This window comes from Leucoraja erinacea, chromosome 5 (assembly GCF_028641065.1).
Source record: "Leucoraja erinacea ecotype New England chromosome 5, Leri_hhj_1, whole genome shotgun sequence".
Classification (NCBI taxonomy): domain Eukaryota; kingdom Metazoa; phylum Chordata; class Chondrichthyes; order Rajiformes; family Rajidae; genus Leucoraja; species Leucoraja erinaceus.
Genome location: NC_073381.1, coordinates 32,855,416 through 32,863,975, shown reverse-complemented (window position 1 = coordinate 32,863,975; position 8,560 = coordinate 32,855,416). Strand labels below are relative to the sequence as shown.

The 8,560-nt window shown below is 39.4% G+C and overlaps 1 pseudogene; it reads right to left on the bottom strand.

The window, feature by feature from the left end:
• Positions 1–2,285: 2,285 nt before the first annotated feature.
• Positions 2,286–4,495, bottom strand: LOC129697105 (40S ribosomal protein S21-like; annotated as a pseudogene).
• Between the last annotated feature and the right edge of the window lie 4,065 nt (positions 4,496–8,560).

Genomic DNA, 8,560 nt, shown 5'->3' with positions numbered 1-8,560 from the left:
GTGGGCATTTAATATTACCGGTCGGTTATTCTTGGTTCTGAAAATGCATGCTTACGTTTTTTTCCCCAATGAGCCAATGAAAATGCCCGGTGAGCAAAGGCGATTAACTAAAACTACCTACGACTACCTCGAGTACCCATAACTACCTGGCGACCTCACTACAACTGCACCTAGGGCTACAGGATTAGCGATTTTCTCCGTGGCGACTAATTTTTCATCGCCAAAAAATGTTCAACTTGTTGAACATTTTTCGTCGACCATACTGAGGTCGCGACTAGTTCCCAGAATGCGGGAACTCCTCGCAACCATGAAGGAGACTCACCAGAGACCACCTGCGAATGTGGCGCTCATGAGGCGAGCGCAGAGTCTCCTGCATTTGCCTAAAAAGTCGCCTAAGTGGGACAGGCCCTTTAAGATTTCCTCTCCATGTTGAATCAAATTATTTGAGAGTCTGTGGTCTGAGTTATCTCACACAGACTTCTAGTCCTAATGATGAAAACAAAATTAACAAAAAATAGAATAATTGAGCATGTAGATACAAAGCATGTAGATACAAAGCAAAATAAGAAAGATTACAGGAAGGGTGGGACATTAGATCTAAAGACCATAATTATTTAGGCATTATAATGAATTGCAGTTACAGTAATATTCCATATGTACAGATTATTGAATTGAATCGTGAAAAGCCAGGACTTGCTTAACTAATCCTGGAAGGATGTTGGGTTTGGAATCATTCCAAGGCAAGCAGGATGTAGGCTTGTTTTAGAACATCGAAGTATGACTATAATTCATCCTTTGCTTAATGATGTAATCACGGTGGCAAAATCCAACTCATGTGCTTCCTTGCTTGGAATTGTCTACACTTCATATTTCCTGACTCACAACAGAATTGCACAGTTCCACTCTTTAGGATGCGAATGAAAGACTGCAACTGATGCTTTAGTTCTCTACGTCATTACATCCCGGTATAGATACAATATAGAGTTAGAGCCCCATACAATATAGAGTCCAGTATCTGTACACAATGGATGGCTCCATTGTAATCATGAGTAATCTTTCCGCTCTCTGGGTAGCACGCAACAAAAAATCTGTTCACTGTACCTTGGTACAGGTGACAATAAAGTAAGCTAAAATAAACTAAATTAAATTAAACTAAACTATATTAGCCATCTACTGCACAACGCAATAAAGTGCTATAAAGGAATAAAAAAGCTATAAAGTGCCAGTGTTTCAGAAAATAATCAGAAAATAATCAGAAAATACAACTTTTGTTACATTTGGAAAAACATGGAGTTCTCTACTGTAAATTGTTAATTGTCCTTAGTGAATAGAATAGTGCACCAACTCAGTAGGCTGAAGGGCCTGTTTGCACGCTGTATTTCTAAAGTTAAAATCTAAAGAATAAAGTAATGTTTACAGCAGTTGAAACTTCTACATTGAGATTACCTAATTTACTATAAGAATAACTGCCATTTATAGAACACTGAATATAGAACCGTGACGTTCAGTCTGAAGAAGGGTCTCGACCCGAAACGTCACTCATTACTTCTCTCCAGAGATGCTGCTATTATTCCAGCTTTTTGTGTCTATCTTTAGTTTAAACCAGCACCTGCAGTTCCTTCCTACACATAGAACAGTACGACACAGGAACAGGCCCTTCAGCCCAAAATGTCTGTGCTGAACATAATGCCAATTCTTTCTGAGTGCACATAATCTAAATCTCCCAATTCCATGTATATCCATGTGCCTAACCAAAAGCCTCTTAAACTCCACTTTCATATCTGCTTCCAACACCATCTTTGGCAGCACAAATCAGGCACCCACTACCCTACTGCAGTTGTATAGGCTCTTCTGCAGTTGTATAGGGCTCTGGTGAGACCATATCTGGATTATTGTGTACAGTTTTGGTCTCCTAATTTGAGGAAGGACATCCTTGTGATTGAGGTAGTGCAGCGTAGGTTCACGAGATTGATCCCTGGGATGGCGGGACTGTCATATGAGGAATGATTGAAAAGACTAGGCTTGTATTCACTGGAGTTTAGAAGGATGAGGGGGAATCTTATAGAAGCATATAAAAGTATTTAAGGTCTGGACAAGCTAGATGCAGGCTGAACAAAAATGTTCCCACTGTTGGGCGAGTCCAGAACCAGGGGCCATAGTTTTAGAATAAAGGGGAGGTCATTTAAGACTGAGGTGAGAAAAAAACGTTTTAACCCAGAGTGTTGTGGATTTATGGAATTCCCTGCCACAGAGGGCAGTGGAAGCCAAGTCACTGGATGGATTTAAGATAGAGTTAGATAGAGCAATGAATGGTGGTGCTGGCTCGAAGGGCCGAATGGCCTTCTCCTACATCTATTTTCTATGTTTACCCTCTGTGTAAAAAATGTGCCCCACATGTCTCCTTTAACCTTCGACCCTCTCATCTTAAAGTTATGCCAAAGGTATTCGACATTTCCATTCTGGGAATAAGAGTGTAACTCTCCACCCTATCTATGCCTCTCATAGTTTTATTAAATTCTATTAGGTCTCCCTCAACCTCTGGCATTCCAGAGAAAACAATCCAAGTCGGTCCCACCTCTCCCTGTAGCTAAAATCCTCGAACCCAGGCATCTTTGTGGTAAACCGCCCCTGCCCTCTTTCTAAAGCCTCCAGATCCTTCATGTAATGGGGCCATTAAAACCACACACTATATGCCACACGCAGCCCAACCAAAGTTTTATAATGTGAAGTAGACATGAGATAGGCAAAATGAACAGAGGAAGTTGGTTGCATTGGTGGCTTCCCCAAAGTGCTGCATTCATATTTGGATTTCACATGCAGCCTCATGACAGGAGGTTCTTATCGTTACCCTAGTGAATCAGCCCCAGTAACCTGAGAGGTTATGGGGAGAAGGCAGGAGAATGGGGTTGAGGGGGAGAGATAGATCAGCCATGATTGAATGGGGGAGTAGGCTTGATGGTCCAAATAGCCTAATTCTGCTCCTATCACTTATGAACTTATGAACTAATCTTTATGGCTTCCTGCCTCTTGTGAACACTAATTTTTAACTAACTGTCCAAGTCCCCTTCACAGAAACACTCCTCCATCTATCCCCAATTAAAATAACATCCATTCATTTAGTAGGAACACTTCCATGTAACTGTGTAGCTTATTTTTTGTTTTGTCTTTTTAAGAACTGGATGCTCAGCGAGATTGGGGCCTAAGCGCAAGTGGCTGGGCGTCTTTGCAGAATAATAATAAAGAATGTCAGAATTTCAGTCTGGGCACTACATGGGAAAAAAAAAAGCCTCGTGAACTTGCCACAGGAGTCTCATTCTGGAAGTGGCTTGCACAAGCAATGTCAAGATGACACATAACACTTTCCTCTTAACCCTTTGAAAAGTAGCAAAGTAATAGGTAGCCTGAGTTTGATTGATTGAAACATACAGTCTATTTTTTTGTAAACCAGCATCTGCAGTTCCTTGTTTCTGCATTCTGTCACGACTACTGACTTGTTAGTCGACGATCTTGAAGAACGAGAGGGCAATTGTACAGAGATGGACGTGGCAATTAAGACATCTCTAGAAAATACAAGTCAGTCGTTGAGGTGGCGGGGTTGATAACTTCATAGATAATCAATCAATGGTTTGAAATGAACATGATTGGTCTTATATGAGCAGAGAATGCTACAGAAGAATTAAAATGCATTTTGCCGTGCACTACTAAATAAATCTCTGATCATAATCCTCATTTTTGTTCATTTCTATTGGAGCATCTTATGGAGGAATAGGTTATTAAACATATCTTATCAGTGTCACCGGCGTCAAATGCTGCAGTGAGAATCGTTGAGAGTGCAGTGAAGCAGGTAACATTACAATGGTGCTCAATGAGGCATTACCAAGCAAGTTTAGTGTTAAACAGCAGAAGGATGCCACCATGTACAATTACACTCCTACTGAGCTTCTGATGCATAAAAAGAGTCAGAACACAATTATGTTCAGTTCAGCCAAACCTTTTTGTTTACTCAAATTTTTGATTCTCTACACACATCAGTATTCCCAAAACACACGTGTACTGTTTGTTAGACACCCTTGGCCACAATTCCATCATTCTTTGCTAGCCTCAGGAAACAATCTATTCACCCATCCTACAGACAGCTCCACAGATGGTATATGTTTTGTGCTGTCCATTGAGTCTCCCAGTCACTATATCAACATCAGCAAGGTTAATTTGAAAGGAGACATGGTCCTTGGTCCCAATGATTCTCTTGCTAGCAGAGGATCTGTGTGGAAAAGATCAACACATTTTCATGCATTATTCTGCATGTTTGACAGTTCAGAGCGTGGACTTGTGTTCAGCTAATTCTTGAGGGGAGAGTGGAAGAGAAGCTGTTGAAACAGAATAGGGAGGGAAATATCATAGACGAAATGATAATAGAAACATAGAAGCATAAAAAATAGGTGCAGGAGTACGCCATTCCGCCCTTCGAGCCTGTACCGCCATTCAATATGATCGTGGCTGATCATCCAACTCAGTATCCTGTACCTGCCTTCTCTCCATACCCATTAATCCCTTTAGCCACAAGGGCCACATCAAACTCCCTCTTAAATATAGCCAATGAACTGGCCTCAACTACCTTCTGTGGCAGAGATTTCCACAGATTCACCACAAAAATGTTTTTCTCATCTCGGTCCTAAAAGACTTCCTCCTTATCCTTAAACTGTGACCCCGCGTCTGGACTTCCCCAACATCGGGAACAATCTTCCTGCATCTAGTCTGTCCAACCCCTTAAGAATTTTGTAAGTTTCTATAAGATCTCCCCTCAACCTTCTAAATTCTAGCGAGTACAAGCCGAGTCTATCCAGTCTTTCTTCATATGAAAGTTCTGCCATCCCAGGAATCAGTCTGGTGAACCTTCTCTGCACTCCCTCTATGGCAAGAATGACTTTCCTAAGATTAGGAGACCAAACCTGTACGCAATACTCCAGTTGTGGTCTCACCAAGACCCTGAACAATTGCAGTAGAACCTCCCTGCTCTTATACTCAAATAATGTTCATGTGTTAATGCCAACTAACGTTGTGACATTCAGAAATGGGATACTGTAGTGTGAATTACAAAGAGATATCCAGTAAAATTAATTTCTTAGCTGTGATAAGTGCTACAGCGGAGACTGTAAAAAAAGTACTATTCACTTTCTTTCCATCAAGGGAAAGCCACGTCATGAATTGTGGTTTGCAATTGTATGATAAATCCACACATGAATAGTTTTAGAGAGAGTGAAATAAGTGAGATGCAAACAATTCTGCAGCTCCCTACATCCCCTTGGTGATTCACTTTATTCCTGGCACTCTTAGAGTTAGAATAAAACCAAATATATACATTCCTCTAACCTTCTTCAGGAATGCAGTGATCCACTCTCACTCCCTGGAGGAGAAAGAGCAATAACTGGAACTTAAAAGTACTTAAGTGCGGGAACTTAAAAGTTATTCACAAACATTTTGTGTACCTTTAAGATACACACTGTAATTTTAGCTGTCAGGGGTTTTTGGGGAGAAGGCAGGAGAATGGGGTTGAGAGAGGAGAATAGATCAGCCAAGATTGAATGGTGGGGTAGACTTGATGGGCCGAATGGCCTCATTCTGCTCCTATAAATTATGGACTTATTTACGTTATACTTAGAGTTTTGTGAAATTAGAAGATTGGGAAATATTCAAATGATGTAAATTTAATATAATTTCCATTTAATTACTTACTTTGTTCAAACATCATTACTTTGTGCGAAATAATTAAAGAAGGAGTTTTCACATTCTCCCTGTGACTGCATTCTCTGGTTTTCTCCCACTTGCCAAAGACAAGGTCTGTTGGTTATTTAGCCTCTGTAAAATAATTGTCCCAGCTGGCAGAGCGAATGGCTCATATCATCAGAGACCCGGGTTCAATCCTGACTTTGCTGCCTATGTGGAGTTTGCACGTTCTCCCTGTGACCACATGGGTTTCCTCCGAATGCTCTGGTTTTCTCCAATATCCTAAAGATGTGCTGGTTTGTGAGATAATTGACATGTAAAAATGTGTAGGGAGTAGATTCAAAAGTGGGATAACATAGAACTTGTGTGAACAAGTGATCGACGGTCAGCATGGACTCAATGGGCAGAAGGGCCTGTTTCCATGCTGTATATCTCAACTAAACTAAATTGCAGCATAGGGCAACAAAACTCCATAATTTAATTTAGTTCTGACAAATATTACATCTTTTTTTTTAAAATATTAATTTCCTTTTGATGCTCTCCGGAAAGAGATAAATGATGGTCAGTAACAGGAAAGTGAAATCCTCTGTTAGAATTTGTGGGATAATCATTATCACAGAACTTTGCTTTTGCTCTCACCGGCATTAAAATGTTAACATTTAAAGGTACTGTTTACTCTTGTGAATCTTGGAGATAAATATATTTGGTTCTATCTTTCTGTTAACTTTCCAAGAATTAAAAATACATAGTGAAAATGGCAATTATGCAGCCACTTCAGAAGAACAAATAATCTTTTGAATTGCTGCTGTAATATGTCTTTTTTAATTCTTGAAAAATAAGAACAGTAGAATTGATTTTCTTCTCAAGAAACTATTTAAATTATCAGGGATTTTTTATAGTTCACAATCAGCAACCAATTTCCTGAAGCAGGAGGAGACAGTTACTTTTTCTATAAATAATTAAACTTTTTATGATGATAAGAGGAAAAAAATCTCTGATTACAATTATCCTATAAATTCTACCCGAGATTTCACTTTGCTGAGCTTGAAATATTGCAAAAACTTAAATATTTAATTGTGATTTTTTTTCAATAGAAAATTAAACATAGAAATTTCACTTTTTTTCTATCAAATTCTGAATTGAAGCACTTAAAAAATGTTAAACCTGATGATCTGAGTGCACTTAGGGATATTTTATCAATAGGTTTCACTGCATGGTAACAATTAAAATTGTTTCAAAAAAAGCAGCTCAAATATAAATACCAAATTACCATGTTGATTAATCTCTACTTTTCTTCAAATTGCATTTAAAAATGCATTTGACCAAGTTGAAAAGCAGCCCTATTAATTTTCATTTTCTGTTTGCAAACAAGGCAAATTGGGCAATATTTTCCTTAAATAGCATTTAATCTTTGTTTTGCCTGCTATCCTCTGGACCTTTATTTGTTTGTTGATTTTGATCTTAAAAGCTAGGATTAAACAACCACACACAGTTTAATCTCCAAGGATTTAGCTCCCCACCGAAAACCAGTCTGTTTCTTTAATGTTTGAACTGAAAAATGACAACCAGCTACTCTGTGGGAAAATGGCAAATGTAGATATATCATGTACTCTTCCATAATAATTTGGAAACAAAAAGGGAAGTATAGTATGTCGATTGGATTATCTCCATTATGTCTCACATGGGTATTCACAATCTAATTGAGTTATGCAGGTCCACCAGGATAGGAGGAATGTTACATTGGCATAATTTATTAGGTTTTAGGTTCAGGTTTATTAGTATTGTTACGTATACCAAGGTACAGTAGAAAGTTCTCTTTTGCCTGCTATTCAATCAATTCGGAAAATACTGTACATAGGCACAGACTTGGTGGGCCAAAGGGCATGCTTCCATGCTATATCTCTGAACTAAACTAAATTGTGTCATTTATATGCAAGTAACTTTGCAGAGTGGGCCTATAAAAAAACATTTTTCTGAGAGTACTGAAAGAAACTAGTAAATGTCTCCCGCACAGAGCTAGTTATTTCAGCACATAGTTTCATGGCAATGTGAACATCTAGGACCACTTCATCATAGTGTACCCTGCAATGTTTCATGTTTTAATATTCAAAAGACTTAATCTCCAACCTTAAGCACAGAACAAACAGCATTCGTACCGCCTATATTAATAAATCTCTGATCTTGACCGCTTTGGCCCACTGTGCTGCGATTTCCAACAGAACGCCACAATCTACAGCCATAATTTTTGGCCACCTCGCTCAGAGACCCTCTCCGCCTTAAGGGTGCGGAGGATTTTTCTCATCGATGAAAAACCAGAGAGATATTAATGTTTTTTAAAAATTCACCATTCCCTCTGCTGCCCCTGCTGGAGGGAGGGGAAGGGACTATAAAACCAGGAAGTGGTGTGCCTCACTTAGTCTCAGCAAGATGGATGAAGCCACGAGTCATGTCTCCCTGAGCTCTGAATAACACTGAACAAATGTCCACACAACTGTGAGTACCCTTAATGTGGATTGAAAATGAAAATATGGTTTGTTTGAAGTAAAAAGGCACTGCCTGCAAATAGTTGTTTGGGTGCTTTTGAAGTTGAAATGCACTACTTCCTGCAAATGGTGGCTTGGGATCTTTGGTTTAAAGTTGAAAGGCACTACTTACTGCAAATGGCGGCTTGGGTGTTTTGGCTTGAAGTTGAAAGGCACTACTTACTGCACATGGTGGCATGGGTGCTTTGGCTTGAAGTTGAAAGGCACTACTTACTGCAAATGGTGGCATGAAGTTGAAAGCACTACTTACTGCAAATGGTGGCTTGGGTGCTTTGGCTTGAGGTTGAAAGGCA